The sequence below is a fragment of the Propithecus coquereli genome, unplaced genomic scaffold (genome assembly GCF_000956105.1).
Source record: "Propithecus coquereli isolate 6110/MARCELLA unplaced genomic scaffold, Pcoq_1.0 Scaffold12, whole genome shotgun sequence".
Lineage (NCBI taxonomy): Eukaryota > Metazoa > Chordata > Mammalia > Primates > Indriidae > Propithecus > Propithecus coquereli.
Window position 1 is genome coordinate 14,122,313 of NW_012136080.1, and position 16,354 is coordinate 14,138,666.

Genomic DNA, 16,354 nt, shown 5'->3' on the forward strand with positions numbered 1-16,354 from the left:
GTTTTAATATGCTCCAGATGGGGGGGAAATGATTTACATGAGAGTTTATTTCCTCTTTGCTGATATGAAAGAATTACAGATACAAAACCCACTGATCTATAGAATAAAAAAAGAAAAGAAATGTTATTTTCCTGTAAAGGTGTCAGTTCATTTATATTCATTTAACCATCCATCCATCAATTCACTTTCTCACTCCTTGCACATTCTCTCTGGCTCTGTTAAACCTTCCCCTACCAATATGCTTTGCTAGAATATGCAATGGAGTTTTCTTTCTTTAAAATAATATGAGATTGAGATGAAGTAGGTAAAGATAGGTAAAGAGAGACGGTTTTGTTGTTGTTAAATAATTATCCTTGATAATTTAACATTATGATTTGTGCTTTTAGGGCAAAATTTTAACCATATTCACGTCTCATTATTTTTGCAGTTTGAGTACATGCTGCGTGCCTGTGGTTAAGATTATATGCAGAGAATATGCAATTATTTTTCCATAAAATATGTATGCTATATAAAGACATTTATGAGTTACAAACCTTCCTGTAACATAGAAAATGTATCAAAAGATGAGTTAGATATTGGGTCAACAATGCATTGTTTCATTAAAATAGTTATTATTATGGGTACGAACAAGTTCACATTTTCTGCCTGGTCAAGGTATGAGCAGCATCAAATCTTTTGTGTTTAAAGTTTCCAGGTCCAAATAAGTGTGTAGTAAAATTTGCATATGTTGAGAAGGTATGAGAGGTGTTGTCATTTGGGGGGCTTCCAAGTGCTAGAGAAAATTACATAAGAATAGGTTTTACTTTTCCTAAAACAAATGATGAACCAGCATGACAGACACTTTTTCCATATTCTCCTAAATAAAGGGATAATGTAGTGTCACCCCCTGTTTTAGTGGCAGCCAAATGAATGATTGGAGATCTGCAGACCAAAGCAAGGACAAGACCAACCATCAACATCTGATGATGGCTGTCACAAGTAGGAAAAACAGTAAATTGTTTAAGGCAGCAGTGCATTTCCGGAGAATGAAGCTTCTCCAGACTGAAGACTAATTCTTTCATTCTTGTTTTCCCCCTTTTCTATCCCTTCTTCCTCATTTTGTTTAGCTTTTATTTTTCACATGTAAATACTAATGATGGATCAGAAATTTACTTTCTAGGTTTTCATAAATTTTCCACGTCATTCTTTGTCATGTCTGTTTCTTCCTGGTCTCACTTTCTTTCACTGCGATAATGCATTTTCTTACCCACCTAATTTTTAATCAAACAAGCTGCGTATGAGACAAAAGAAGTAACAGTTTGATCAGAAGTTGAAATGTCTCATGTATATTTTTTGCCTCGAACACTATAGACTTATTTGGAGTAAGTGCTTATGATATAAACCAGCTGGGTAAAAGAACACTTTCGAAACATTTTAGAATTGCTTCTTACCATTGTCTTTTACCTCCTGGGCTTGTGAATGTTTGTGATAATTATATCTAATCAGAAGGCTACATTTGCTTTGCGTTATCTTTGAGAACTGAATTGACAAGAAAAGAGCTGAAGGCCTGAAGGTGTGTCATCTATAGAAGAGGTGAGCTGAACTTCTCTATCTGAATATACTTTTGACTTACAATAAGACATTTATGTATTTGTATAAATAGGTTATGCTCTGAGCTAATGTGCACACAAACTTGGTATAAATACAAATGACTCCCTCTTGGTTGCTGTGGCAGGTTCAGTTGACACTGGGAGTTCAGACCAGTCTTGTTACCACAGGCTTGGTGAAACCCAAAGTGTATCACACAACTAAAGCAATGTTCCTGGCCAACCTATTAGGTAGGGAGGGTTGGAATCAGACGGAAGGTCAATCTGCTGTCTAAATTAAATAAACTTAGCTCCTTTGCAGATGCTTAAAGATGCTCCAACCTTTCTTGAAAACATATTTTACAATCAGCAGGTGAAATGAGTGATAATTGAGGTGGGGTTAGATTTTTTATTTTAACAAGAGAAATTTCACTGACAAATATGAATCCAAGCCTATGTATGACTAGGTCTGTTTCTGTAGCAGCCCCACCCCTTCTGCAAGTGGCCTCTTCTGGAGCTTTCTTGAAAGATCAAGAGCTTCTGCCTTTTGAGAAACATCTTCTTGACCTCCCATGTCAACTATTAGAGGACATTTTACAGGAACATTTTCTTTTTGTCCTTCAATTTTTTTTTTTTATGGAAACAGAAATTAGGTTATCTACACTATGCTCTAGTGTATAATAGGTAGAATGGGCATCTGAAATCATCAAACCCACTGAGAGAAGCTCTCATCTCCTTATGAGACAACCTGCAGGAAAACAGGTGAATATTTGTAACAAACTGTTGCCAAAAAGAAAATTACCATTATGACTTTACTTTTCTTAGATGGGAAGGGCTCAAGAGTAAGACAAACTCAGAAGGAAAAAAAAGTCCTTTTGATTGAGACCAAAGAAGAACATGGATTAATTTCTGTCTTTCGGTCATCCTCTGAGTTTCAACTAAAAGTCAAAAGCATTTCTTTAGTTAGTAAGGGGGAAACTAGTTGAAAAGACCTTGATTCATAAATGCATTTGCCAACCCCTTATGGTTCAAATTCCTTACTTTTCTGAATGACAGTTAATTGTCCACCACCCAGAGGAGCCCAGACCTGCTATGCTCAGGTTCCACCACTGTCAATGAAAAACGGTAGGAAAGGGATGATGAAGGGATCAACATACCACTGCCAGTTAATTGTAATAATTGGCCTTTAGTCCCAAACTGATGGTATCAAATTCACTCATATACTCTCCCTTGAAAAGAGAGGGCAGCATCAAAAGCTCTGACTGTCATACTAGGAGAAATCTATGACACTTAAGATACAAACCTAGAGTATGATCAGACCAGCCTGGAAGACTTCCAGAGCCTGACAGAGATGTTGCTTGGCACAAAAGCCAGAGACTGAGCACCAAGCCTCAGACCATTCATTTAATGAAGTCCCTGGCATAGACACAGAAAAAGAAACCAGGAAACTTGCATTTTACTCCCAAGGGCATTGATTGTGTCTGGATTGGTGGGTAAAATAATCCACTGGATACAAATGGGTAAGATTTTGATTTTTTTGAAATCAATGACTGAGAGAAAAATCAACAGTGTTTAGCTACCCTCCCAGCAAATGAATTAAATGAGATTGCTTTTTCTTTCATTAAAATGTATTTTATGGATATGTTTTAATTGATTGTATCTCTTTCCAGGACTCTGAAGATTTGTCTCCATCTTCCCTGGAGATGTACTCTGGGGAGATGTGCTCTGTTTGTAATAAGAAGGAGCGCACAGTTTATTAGATGGATGTTAATTGAGCATTCTGTGCAAAGAAGCTTATGCCTTAGATACTCCATCTTGTTAAATTCTCCCCAAAGTACCATGAGGTAGGTATTGCTATTACTCCAGTTTCAGATATGAGGAAACTGAGGCTTAAAAATATTAAGAGACACACCCAAGAGCTCATGGGCCCCACAATGGACCTGCTATACAGAAGCTCACTATCTTCCAAACTAGTATTTATAAAATGAAGAGCTCATTGGAGGTGTGTAAAGGAGGAAGAAGAGAACCCATGGAATGCACAGCTGAGGAAACTAAGGAAGGGGAAAAAAGGTAGAGTTTGGGGGTAAAGCAGAGGAGCCGAAACACGTTCCATTTCTCGGGTTGACAGTAGAATATGCAGAATCAGCATCTCCTGTCACTGAGCCCTCTTAATCTTTGGGCCCACAACGCTCAGCTCTCTAGGCCCATGTCTCACTGGCTGCTTCTAAATCTTACAGACACAGCCAGGGACATCACCAGGATGATCCCGAATCATCACAGATTTGGAGGGGCACATTCACAGACACAGATTTCCTACAGAGCCAGGCAGACGAGCCCCCAAGCCCTTTCAGACCCATTTCATGATCCTCACTCCAGAGGGGCCCTTTTTGCCAGACAGCTTAGCAATTGAAGGTATAATATGTTCAGAAGGGAAAGAAGAAATAGTTCTTAAAGTTCTATTTCTCATTTTCCTGTCCTTAATAGGGTTTAGTAAATCTGTTACCCTGATCATCCCTTGAATTTCTCAGCTAAAATTCTTTAAATCCACCCAGCCGCTGTGTCTTTGCCTTAAGATAGGAACAATGTTTGCTTGGCCTGCTTTGAGCTCTTGCATATCAAGCATGGTATACCAAGTGGTTTTTGCATTGCCTTGCTGCTAAGAGTTTGCATTTGATGCATCTCTCTGGAGAAATCAAAGCTTGCCATCAGTAAAAAGTTACTGATCACTATATTTATGTTTAAGGCAGTATCAGGACATTCCAAAGCCTCTCGATTACTTCAGATGCAACTTTTATGAAACTGCTCTGAAACAGCTCATTTACTCCTTCTTCTTCTAGTGTTAGAATCACACCCTCAGTTGCAAAACAGATTATTCCTAACAAGTCACGTGAGAAAATGAATGTGTGAAGCCAGAGGAGTGAGCCTATGGAGAACTGAGGGCCAGAGACCCGTGAGCAAGATTGGATAATTTTATAAACATTTTCAACGGAGATTTAAAATGCTGTTGTCCTTCCTAAGACTTTTTGTGAACTGCAGTTGATGACATGGTCACTTGTGCCAATTACAGTTTTATATCAAAGGACAGCAGAGCAGTGGCTGGGTGTGTTGGGCAGTTTCTTGCCAACGCTGATAGCAATCCCTGATGAGGCTGCGAGGGCAGAGCACAGGGGCCACCAAGTAGAGCAGCAGCAGAGGTGGCTGAGTGCTGGTCCTGGTACCTGCCCTTTGATAAGGGACTGAAGGTCAGAGCTGGCCAAGTCTCCTTCTTTCAAATTTTACCTTCACAATTTTAGTCATATTCATCTACGATGTTATCTACTTCAGACTTTTCTTTAAGTTGACTCATTTTTTCTCACTTTAGTTTTATCCTAAGTGCATGAATCCTAAGTTTGTTGTGATAGATTTTTTGTAATATTAATTGAAATTAAAACGTTTCCCCTGTAACAGAGATAATTATCTCAAGTCACTTTGGAAAACACTGATCTAAAGTGCTCACTGTACCACTGAGGAACATGAGGAAAGATCAGAGGAGTAAAGTCATTTTTCCAAGGTCACACAGCCTGACAACAGGAAAGGCTGATCTTTTAGGTATTGGCCCAGAACTTTTTCCTTTTATCATTTTTCTCAGATGTTAAAAATAAAAGCATGAGGCAATCAGCACTATCTCTTAGGGGAAGAGGGCATGAAGATTCCCCACGTTCTCTATAAAGTTTGAATGCTTCTTGGTAGTACTAAACCCTATCTGCTTACTCAGAATGCCTTCAGAATGCAATGATATTGCATGCAACCTAATACCTTTCTGTGGGAGGGGCTCTATGAAAAGGAAGGACCTGAATGGCTTTTGAGAGCCAGGGGCTACCTATCCTCCAAGAAGGTCAGCTGGGCAGGAGATCGCAGGAAGGGAAGGGAAAGACCACTAACCGTAAGCAGTCCAGTCGTGGGCAAGTCACCAGTGTCAAGGAAAGAAGTCTCCTCAGGGAGATGGGGTCCAAGTGCTGCACACAGCCCAAGCGTCTGCCTTCCCTAGATATTTGTTTTAACTTGGAGCATGTTGTAGCCTTACAGAGCTGAATTCGTGGTGTGTGACCTTTCAAAGTATGTGATTGTTTCCAATATCACATGGCCTCGAATTTGTCTCTCCCAGCAGATTCCAAAGTAGCCGTCAGTAAAAGTAAAGAAAGCCAGCGAAACAGTTTAGCTCCATGGAAGGAAAAAGCACCCAACAAATCAAACATTTTGTTGCAGACTGGTAGTGGTTTTGTTTATTTGTTTGTTTGAAGGTCTAACTCATCTTTTAGACACAGACGCTACCTTTTTTTTCCTCCCACCAAATTTCTCACTCCGAACTAATTTGCAGCTCCAAGCTCCTGGGCTGCTCCACCACTGTAATGAACGTGTGTGACCCCTCCCAGCGTACACTGCTTTCCTGTTCAGTTAACTCAACCTCCCTGCAGTCCTCACAACGACCCTGTGGCAGGTGTTATTTTACAGCAGAGGCTGGAGCTTTGAGAAGTTTAATGAATGACTCGTCTACAGTCACAAAGCCAATATGAAAAGGACCTAAAACTCAGATCTTTTCTCTCCTCATTTGGGGTTCTTGCTGTCACCCTATCATACCTCTTGACTTGTGTCTCCTACACCTCTTTCTTTCTTTCCTCCCTCAAGTCAACACATATTTCTCCAGAGTCCTGGGGTCCTTCATCAGTTCTAACTTGGCAGTGATAACTAATTCACTGGGACCCTTCTGTTTTGAATTTTTTTTGTCTTTCAAAGTTTTTTGAAGCTAAGATTAGCATTTTGGCTAATCAGTTGGGTGTTCAGAGCTAGTTAGACACCCTAGGCTTGAATCCTAGATCTGCTGCTTGCTAGCTGTGCCAGCTCCAGCAAATTGCTTAACCTCTCTGTGCCTCACTTACCTTATCTGCACTATGGAGATAGAAATAGTCCTTTTAGGTAATTACAGCCCTGAAGACCTCACAGGATTATTTTGAGGATTAAAGGATTTGTGAAGTATTTAGTACCATGCCATACAATTAATTGATGTTAGCTATAATTTTGAGTGTATTATTTATTTTCTTTCACTTTGTTGTTGTTGTTATATTGTAAGTTGAAACAAATATCAAAGCAAGAGGGCTGATTCCTGGACCAGGAATCAAACCCAGGCTGCAGCAGTGAAAGCTCAGAACTTTAACTACTGGACTAGAGGGTGGGGCAGTCCACCTTTTTTAAGAACCCCTTTTTGAATCCAGGATATTTTTTTCCATATATTTTTATGGTGAATGAGAATATCCCCTTAGGATCTTCAAAGTGACATTATACTTTAAAAACAAATTATACAAAGAGAGTCCCCAGCCTTTCTCCCCTTTCCACGTTGCTACAGTTTTCCCATCATTTAAAAAGGTTGCTTCTTTTCTTCATAGCAAAATGGAGAGAGGAGGGGCAAGCACAGTTTAGAAATTTTTAAATTGAAAATCTTGCTTGTTTCCTCCCAGGTATATTTGAAAAGAAAAAAAAAATCTCCTGTTTCAGAAACATTCACCTCTTTAGTAGTCAGGAGCTGGAAATGGCAAGGGGATTTCAATGCATTTCTCAGCATTGAGGCCAGAGAAAACGTTATCTCTGCCTCTGTTCTTGAATTCAGCATCCCCCTGACCCAGTCTTCATCACAGTCCTCTTAGGTACCTACAGCCCCGACAGCCCCGTCCCTTCCTCCTGTGCCCCCGAGTCTTCTTTCCCAGAGCTGGGACCATTTGGAAATTCTCAGCCTCAGCTGTCCCTCCAGGACCTGCCTCCCCCTGTCCTCTATCTCCTCTTTCTTTCCTGGCTAAAGTCCTGCTCCCTCTCTCTTTACTTAGATTCTTACCCCAGCTTCCTTCTCTTCCACTTCGCTCTACACCTTCATTCCTACAACCTATAGCCCTGGAGTGCTAATCGCATTCAGGCACTTTTTGGTGAAGAATTCAGAGGGGACCTTTGGAGACTACTGCCCTCCTTTAGTGATGGGAATGAATATAATTCCTGTTCTGAAATTACCTGTGCTTTATTTAACTCCATCCGGTTTTCAGCCACCTACTGCATGTGTAGCCATAAGCTATGTGTTATACATTTCTCAGGGCCAGTTTACTCATCAGCAAAAATGGGGATTAAAACAGCAATCCCCACACCTTGCAGCAGATATGTTAGGAAGATTAAATGAGATAACATGCAGGGTGCCCAGCCTTGTGCCTGATGTATATTAAAGCCTGTGAAATGCAATGATTGTCATGTATTATTAATATTATCAAACTCTATCTAATGGTAGAAACCAATGGAGTAGACTACTTTATTAATTCAGATATTTTTTTCTCTTTTTTCTTTCCTGTGATATTTAGGCAGGAAAGCAGGAAAATCCTGTATATTTTTTAAAGTCATTTATTTAGTTATTGTTTATGCAATCTAGAGTCACTTAATAATCATCTCTCTCTCTCTCTCTCTCTCTCTCTCTCTCTCTCTCTCTCTCTCTCTTTCTCTCTCTCTCTCTCTCTTGAGATGGGGTTTCTCTCTTTTGGCCGAACTAGAGTATAGTGGCATCATCATAGCTCACTGCAACCTCAAACTCCTGGATTTACTCAATCCTTCTGCCTCAGCCTCCCAAGTAGCTGAGACTACCGGTGCACCACCATGCCCGGCTAATTTCCATATTTTTTTATAGATCTAGTGACATATCAGAATAATAAACTAAGAGGGGTGGGTCCTCACCTTCAGGGTCAGCAAACAGTTTCAACCTAGAGAGAATAGGGAAAGATCTTATAAGAACTACATTTTAAAGCTGTGATCTATGTGTACCTGGGGCTTTAGAAGTTCAGAGCTGAGAAAAACCTTTGAGAGCTTTGAGGTCAGCCTCACATTTTCATATAAAAAAATCAAGGACCAAGGAGGGCAAAGTGCCATGGTCAAGGTCACCCAGGGGGGCCATGCAGAGCAAAGTCCTTTGGTGCCTCTCTCTATGTGAACTGCACTTCACTGTGCTGCCAGAACAATGCATGAGAAAATGAAAAATTTAGTCCATTGTTTGGAGCCTTTTCTGATCCTGACTAATTTTGTTTTTGTGCCTATACACACACGAAGCCTCTGACGGAATGGCGTGTGGGCTCTGTGATGGACAAGCAGCACTGTTAATACTGGCGGCTCAGAGTAGTAGCACCCACATGCTGACTACCTACTCTGTGCCAGGGCTTTGTATTCATCCTCTTGTCCCAGCTCTACTCGAACCCTTCTGGGTAGATGCGATTCTACCCTGAGGATCCAGGAGGCTAAGTACCTTGCCCACCAACCTAACAGACCCAGGTCGATACTGAGACCTGCGCGTCTACAAAGAACGTGTGCTTCTCCCTGTGCCATGCTGCTTAATTCGTGCTCAGAACTGACTTCGCAAGAAAGTAACAAGGAGAGGTGTACAGAGTGTGGGAGGACAAGGACCAGAGGAAGAAGGTAAGGATGTTTGGAAGAGGTAAGTTTGCAAAAAATTCAGGGTAGATATGTATGGGGTCATGGTGTGCGACAGTAAAACCCAAAGTCTAGTTTACAAATGGGTCTTTTCATTGCCTCATATTTAATTTTTCTGCCAAATTGTTTAAAAGTCTTGCTGTCTTTATTTAAAAATATAAAAGAAGGCAAGACTGGCTTTTTCACTCATATAATTTCTTCCATTTCTGTGACATTCTTGGGAAGGCAAAAATATAATGAGGACGAATAGATCACTGGTTGCTGGGGGTTAAGGGCAGGTGCAGGGGGGTGGGTTGGGGAGAAAGTTGTGGCTAACAGAGCAGCAGCACAGTTCTGCATCCTGATTGCAGGAGTGGTTGCATGATTCTATCCGTGTGTTAAAACTCATACACCAAAAATTGTACACCAAAAAAGTCAATTGTACTGTATGTTGATTTTTCAAACTTATTTACTAATTTTAAATTGACATATAAAATTGCGTGTATTTATCATGAACAACATGATGTTTTTAGGTATATATACATTTTGTATATACATTTTAAAAATAAAACAAAATTTTATAAAACAAGGCACAGAAACTCATTGAAGAACACTTGGTTTGTGTTCACAACAATAAGGAAGTATCTTGTTAAACCAGCCACTCTTCAGTGTCATCTGGTGCCTCTCAGGGTGTAGGCCTGATGTCCAGCTGACAGCTGGCATTGCCAGGCTACCAGCTGAGAGCCAAGGGCTTATTCCCTGTAAATCCAGGCTCCACTCCAACTCTTCCATGGGCCCCTTCATTCCATCTGAGTCAGTAGGAATGGGAGTGGGGATAGATGAGGGGGGCAGTCACATTTGGGTAGGAATGTACATCTTACTAACAATATGCATTTTTTAAAAGAGGCCTCTATCATCCTAGAGTATGGATGACATTTCCCCTAAATCTTATGAAATTAAATACAGGTAAAGAGTTTCTCTAAAACAGAATGTTACTCTAAAGCAGCATTAAACCCTCTTGCAACTATAATAGCAACTGCTACTATTTACTAAGTGCCTACTCGAGGGATCAGGCACTTTACCTACATGCATTGTCTCCATTCTTCCTCAGAATCATCCTGTTGAGGAAGCTGTCATTTCCCCATTGCTCACACGAGGAAATAAGAGGTGAAACCGCTGAACACAGTTACAAGGCTGATCCCCGGCAGAACTGGAATTTGAATCTAGTTCTCAGATTCCAGAAGCTAGTGGCTTTCCTGTCACTTCCACTGCCCGCTTCAGCTGGGGTAACCCAGTCCTACTATGGAGCTAGCCCTGCCCCCGCTTCTGCTCACTTGCCACCACAGGTGACCCCATTTCCCACTCTGCCCACTTGGTCTCCTCTCGCCCCAGAACTGACCCTTAAAATCTGTCCCTACTTTCACTCAGCCCCTTGAGAGGTTTGTCCCTGCTTTGAATTTGCTATTTCCAGCCCTCCCGTCTTTCCTCTTTATGCTCTAAGAACTATTACCAGGAACTCAGAAACAGGGAAGAAATACACGAAGTCAGACGAAGCTCCTGGTGCTTCATATGGTCAACCACACCTGTCCTTGCAGATCTTGTTACAGATCGTGGCCAGGTTTTATAGGCCATTGGCTTGGAATCAGGCACTGTTATTCTCTCTCTCTCTCTATCGACAGATATGAGTGTTGGAGGGAACATGAGCCCTCATCCTGTCCAGACTCCAGGGATTGCAGAGATTTTTGAGGGCTAACCTGGCAATCTAGTCATCATGTAGAGCTGTGATCCTCAAAGTGTGTGTATCGGCATCAACTGGAAACTTGTTAGAAATGCAGAGTCACAGGCCATGCCCAGACTTACAGAATCAAAAACTCTGGGGGTTGGGTCTGGCCATCTGGACAATGCCTGCAGATGATTCTGAAGCATAGGAAAGTTTGAGATCTACTAATCTAGACCAGTGCTTCTCAAACCTTAATGTGCATAAAAGTCACCCAATGAGAGGGTTACCATATTTAGCAAATAAAAAATATAGATGCACTTATGGGATTTGCTTATACTAAAAAAATTTTATTGTTTATCTAAAATTCAAATTTAACTAGATGTCCTACATTTTATCTGTCAGCTCTACCTGAGTATTCTTTATAAAGTGCAGCTTCTGATGCAGTAGGTCTAATGTGAACTCCGAGATTCTGTATTTTCAACAAGCTCCCAGGTGATGGGTGCCTAAACCACACCCTATAGTAAGGATCTAGAGCCACTTGTTAAAAACAGATTCCTGATCCCTCCCTCTACCCTACTGAACCAGTTTGCCCAAGGGAAAAACTAACCTGGACCATTGTAACCGAGAGACTATGTGTTCTGAGTCACAAACATCCCATTTACAAACTTCGAGGAGACATCCTAAAAGTTCAGGATTTGCACATAGGGGCAACTCTATGCACACAGTTGTGGAGATGAGCCAAGACTGGGGGGCCTTTGCTGAGAGGTGGAGGCGAAGGAAGCCTGCTGCGGTAGATGGTCAACTCACTGTGGGAGCGCAGGACCCAGGAAACAGGAGGTTTGGTGCAGCTGCGGGAAGGAGCAAAACGCAGGCTGCTCTTGCCCAGGCCCACCTTGGGCACAGAACATCTCCATGTGCACAATGCTAGTGGGCACATGCATTGAGCCTTTCCTGTGTTGAGAACTCTCATTTCAATTTATTTTCAAGCAACACTTTAAGATTCTTGCCCCAATTTAGTAGATGAAGAACCCCAGACTCAGAAAGTGCTAAATAACTTGCCTAAGGTCATACAGTTAGCAAGACCTGAAGTTAGGATTTGGACACAGGTCTGCTCCTGAAGCCTCTCTCCGCCGTGCTGTGGCGCTTCTTCCGTGGGAGCTGCAGCAGCACAGTGGTGGTTCCGGGAGACAAGTGGATGCTGTCCTCTGCAACGGCAGCAGCAGATTCCTTTCCTCGTGGCATCTGCCTTCAACTCTCTCAGCTGGGCCTCTTCGCTCCATCAGTGGATGCTCCAGAGCATAACCTGCACAGCCTCAGCGTGCTTGGTGACTCACCTATGGTTTGTTTCCCTCCAGAAGTGTGCCCGCATGGGGGAAGCTGCTAGAGAAGCCCTGCTTCGTTAGGCCCATTAACTTCATCCTTTTGCAGGAGCCAGATTAATCATGTATTTATTCTTGATGCACTTTTTTCCTTTGATCTTCCAGAACAGCCACTTCAATTCAGGTTTCTACCTGGACATGATGAAATTCTAAGCATGTTCTCACCTCCATCCCAGGTTTCAAGGTGTATTAGTTTAAAGAATTCCTCTCTATCTGAGGAAATGATATTGGTCTGAGCAATGCCAGAGTTGGAGGTCCCAGACGAACTGAGGGTAAGACGTTAGAATTTCAAACTCTTAATCCTATTGATTCTTAGTCCTTTTGATCTTTTCAGCACTTGTCAGGAGAGTTGAGTTTGTGTAATTTAGGAGGGAGGGCTGATTGGCTCTGGTTTTATTACGACCTGTTTGTACCATTTAATTCATAAGAAAAGCAGCAGCCAGCGGCTGAACCACTTAAGGACATCCTTGCAGCTTCTGGGTTTCCAAAAGCCCAGGCAATTATTTGAGTTTCAAAAAAGTGACTGAATCAGATCACCAGCCTAGGATGGATTTTGTTTTGCCTTTAAGCAACCTCCAGTCGTCCTTTGTAGAGTCCACAAGTGAGTAGAATAACCAAGAAACACACAGCTCTCTTCGAGGACAGGAAAGGGAATATTTCCTGAGTGTTTAGGTTGTGCCAGGCACTTAACTCACTTAATCCTCTCAATAGCTTTGGGTCGTAGATCTTATTATCCCCATTTTACAGATTAGAGAGTCTAGCCTCAGAGGTTAAGAAACATGCCCCAAGTTCAAACAGCCAGAAAATGACAAGCCTGGGATAAGAACTCAAGTCTGTCTGATTTCAAAGTCATTGTGTTTTCACGCTATGTAGGTTGAAGAATTTCTTAAAGCACCCTGAAAAGTAAGAAAAGTTGTTTGGTTCCATTTTGTTTTTTCTGTGTTTTTTAATGAATAAAAAATGTGTTATTTAATAGTACTGGGTTATCACTCAGCCAGATACCAAAACTCATTAAAAGCTCTACTAAATAAGTGGGAAATATAAATAGATCAGTGGAATGATATAAGAATCTGAGAAACAGCTCAGTTAAAATCAGTGGGGGAGGTGATGGATATTTAAGAAATGGTCTTGGGGCAACCGACTTTTCATATTAAAATTAAAGTTAAATGCTCACCCTACTTCGTACATAAAAACAAACTCCAGATGGCTCAAGTATTTAAAGCTTAAAAGAAAAGAAAATTTTTATTAAATCTTTAAAACTATTCGAAAAAATACAGGAGAATATCGTTGTTAGAGCAGGGAAGACACAAAAAATAGAAACAATAATGGAAACAATTAATAAACTTGGCTAACACAAAATTTAAGTTTTGGTAGAACAAAAAGCCCAGCTTACAAAGTTAGAAGACGGGAAGTAGCCTGAGAGAAGATATTGGCAAGATTTACAACAGTCAAGATTAGTATTGAGAATTATTAAGAAACAAACCAAAAAACTTCTACAAATCAATATCTAAAGACTGACAACCTAGCAGATAAATGGGGAAAGGTTATAAAACGAGAAGTTTATTCTGAGGGTGTGGGAAAAGAAACCCACACCCTCAGAATAAACAGAAAGTTGTTCAACCCCACAGGGAAATAACAACAAAAGTAACACAATTGTCAAAAATTAAGTAATATATCATTATTAAGTACGAGTGAGAATATGGGCCAGTTAGAAACATTCACATATTACTGGTATTGGTGTAAATTTGTACAACCGTTATAGAAACCATTTTGGTAATATCAGGTTAAAACGGACAATGTGCCTAACCACTCAGGAACCCACTTCTGGACCATATAACCAAAGAAATTCTCATGTAGGTGCAGACCAGCTTCATGGGCACATCCAGTCTCTTGGGCTCTGCCCTTAGAAGGGCCCTGTGTTTCATTTAATGCTCTGCTTTCACCATCTTGAAATTCTTAATAATTTTACTTTTGCATTTGTGCTTTTAAGTGAAGTTCAATGGGTCAGTGGAGCATGTCGTGAGCAGAGGAGATCGGTGCAATAAGCACGTCCACTGCATCTTGCTGCCCTGTAGCATTCAGGATGCCCCAGAAGCACGGAATTCCAGTGGCCCCACGACATGTGGGAGTGCAGCAGTATTCAGAGCAAGAACAAGGTAAGCATGTTATACCTTCCACCGCGTAAGTGGGGAGCCGACCACTCCAAAAGGCCACACTTTCCCTTTGAACCAGAACTTGCTTCCAATGCAGAAAGAGAGACTGGCAGACCAAGAAACATGAACAACCAAGGAAGCCTGTTGTACCCTTTATGACTCATGTTACTTCCTGTATTAGTCAACCACGTACACTGGAAGTGATGGCAGAGAAGGAAAGTGGAGGATTGGGCAACTCATTGTTGCTTTCTCTTTCAGTCCTTCCTTACTCAGCAGTGAGCCAATGGTACAGTGCTGGCAGACTGTGCACGAGCCAAGAAATGAAATAAAAACAGTTGTTAGTTTTGTGCAGTGTTTCCACTGTTCTGGTAAGAATGAAACACATGCACATATAGGAGCTACAAAATGCAAGTTGTATAATTCTGATGATTTCACGTACAAGCTAAATTTGCTTATATTTGCATTTAAAACAGATATTGCACAATATAAAGATGAAAGGTAAGATTCATGATAATAATTTACATTTTTAATTTTTCTTAAAACAACGTTAGAAGGGCAAATAAAAAAAATACCACCATTACAAGTCAAGAGAGAGATCGTGGAAGAAAGGAAACAGCTTTATATCTTTAATGGTACTTTTTTTCCTACATTTTGAACAGGAGGGCTGGCCTCAAAGTTTAGTTTTGCACTGGGCCACAAATTAGCCATAGCTGTGTAGTTACACAAGGAAACAAGAGTGTCCATTTCGCATAATTGTAGAGGTAGAACCAAAAAAAAAAAAAAGAAAAAAAAGAAAAAGAAATAATCCAATGTCCAAGAATAGGAAAATGTATAGATTATAACATTGTTCATAGGATGAACTATTGCGTGGCAGTATTAAATATATTAAATAAATTGTCCAAATCCATAAGTACATAGATGGAGATTAAAAACAATATTGAGAAGAAATTCAAGCTAGAGACCATTACTTGAGGTATAAGAGCATGCATCTATATACTTTTATAAAACACCCACAAAATTCATTTTTATGGATACATTTATATATGTGGTATAGTACAGACACATTGACCAGGCACACTCCAAAGTCATGACTGTGATTTTATTTTGGGAGGGGGAGAGAGAACAACACCAGGAAGAAGAAAATGGGGAATTTGAAGTTTAATTTTAATCTTTTATTTCTTAAAAATTTACAACAAAATGCTAACTTTATTAACTTTAACAAATTGTTTAGCCCTGAATACATAGGATTGATATGCTGTTCTTAGTGAACTCCATATTTTTTAATTAAAAAACATCTTCCAGTAAGGGCAACATATGTAACCTAAACGTCTGTACCCCCATAATATGCTGGAATAAAAAAAAAAATCCTCCTATTTTAAATAAGGTAGACCAGCCATGCCTCTCACTGTCCCTCCATTTGAGTTTCCAAAAATCAAAAGGAAAATTTGGTGACAATGCAGAGCCTGCCATATATATGTTTCTTTGAGCAAGATGCTAAAACATGATCCTACCTATTTATCAATATGGGAGAGATGACAGAGAAGCCTGGAGTAAATCTCAGTGTTTGTGAGTGGAGGTCATGCATAGACCATTTGCTAATCATCTGGTTGGCACAGAAACACACATCAGGGGTCTTGTTTCCAGAGTAATGTTGTTATTTTTTTTCTTAAATGCATGTGACTTTTATGTTCCGAATTTGCTAATAAGAAGTACAAAATTTTGGAATTCCAAAAGTTTGGAATCTTCCATTACTTTCTGGAGGATGGTTACGTTCTTGGCCCTGGACCACACAAGAGCACAGTGGTGATTTAATGATGCGTGCACCCCCTCAGTTCTGGCTCACACACAGAGCTGTAATAGCTCTTTAAACTCTGAAGGCTTGAGTTCCAATTCATTTACCATAGGCACAGTATAAGATGGAAATTATTTTGGCTGCAGAGGCAAATGTAGTCCATTCATGTATAAAACCATTGCAACAAAAGGAAAAGAAAGTTAATGTAGGACAGTGATGCCTGATTTTGGTTTTGTTTTTAATTCTCTTCCCTTCTAGATGCTGGCCTCGTCACTGGGAAT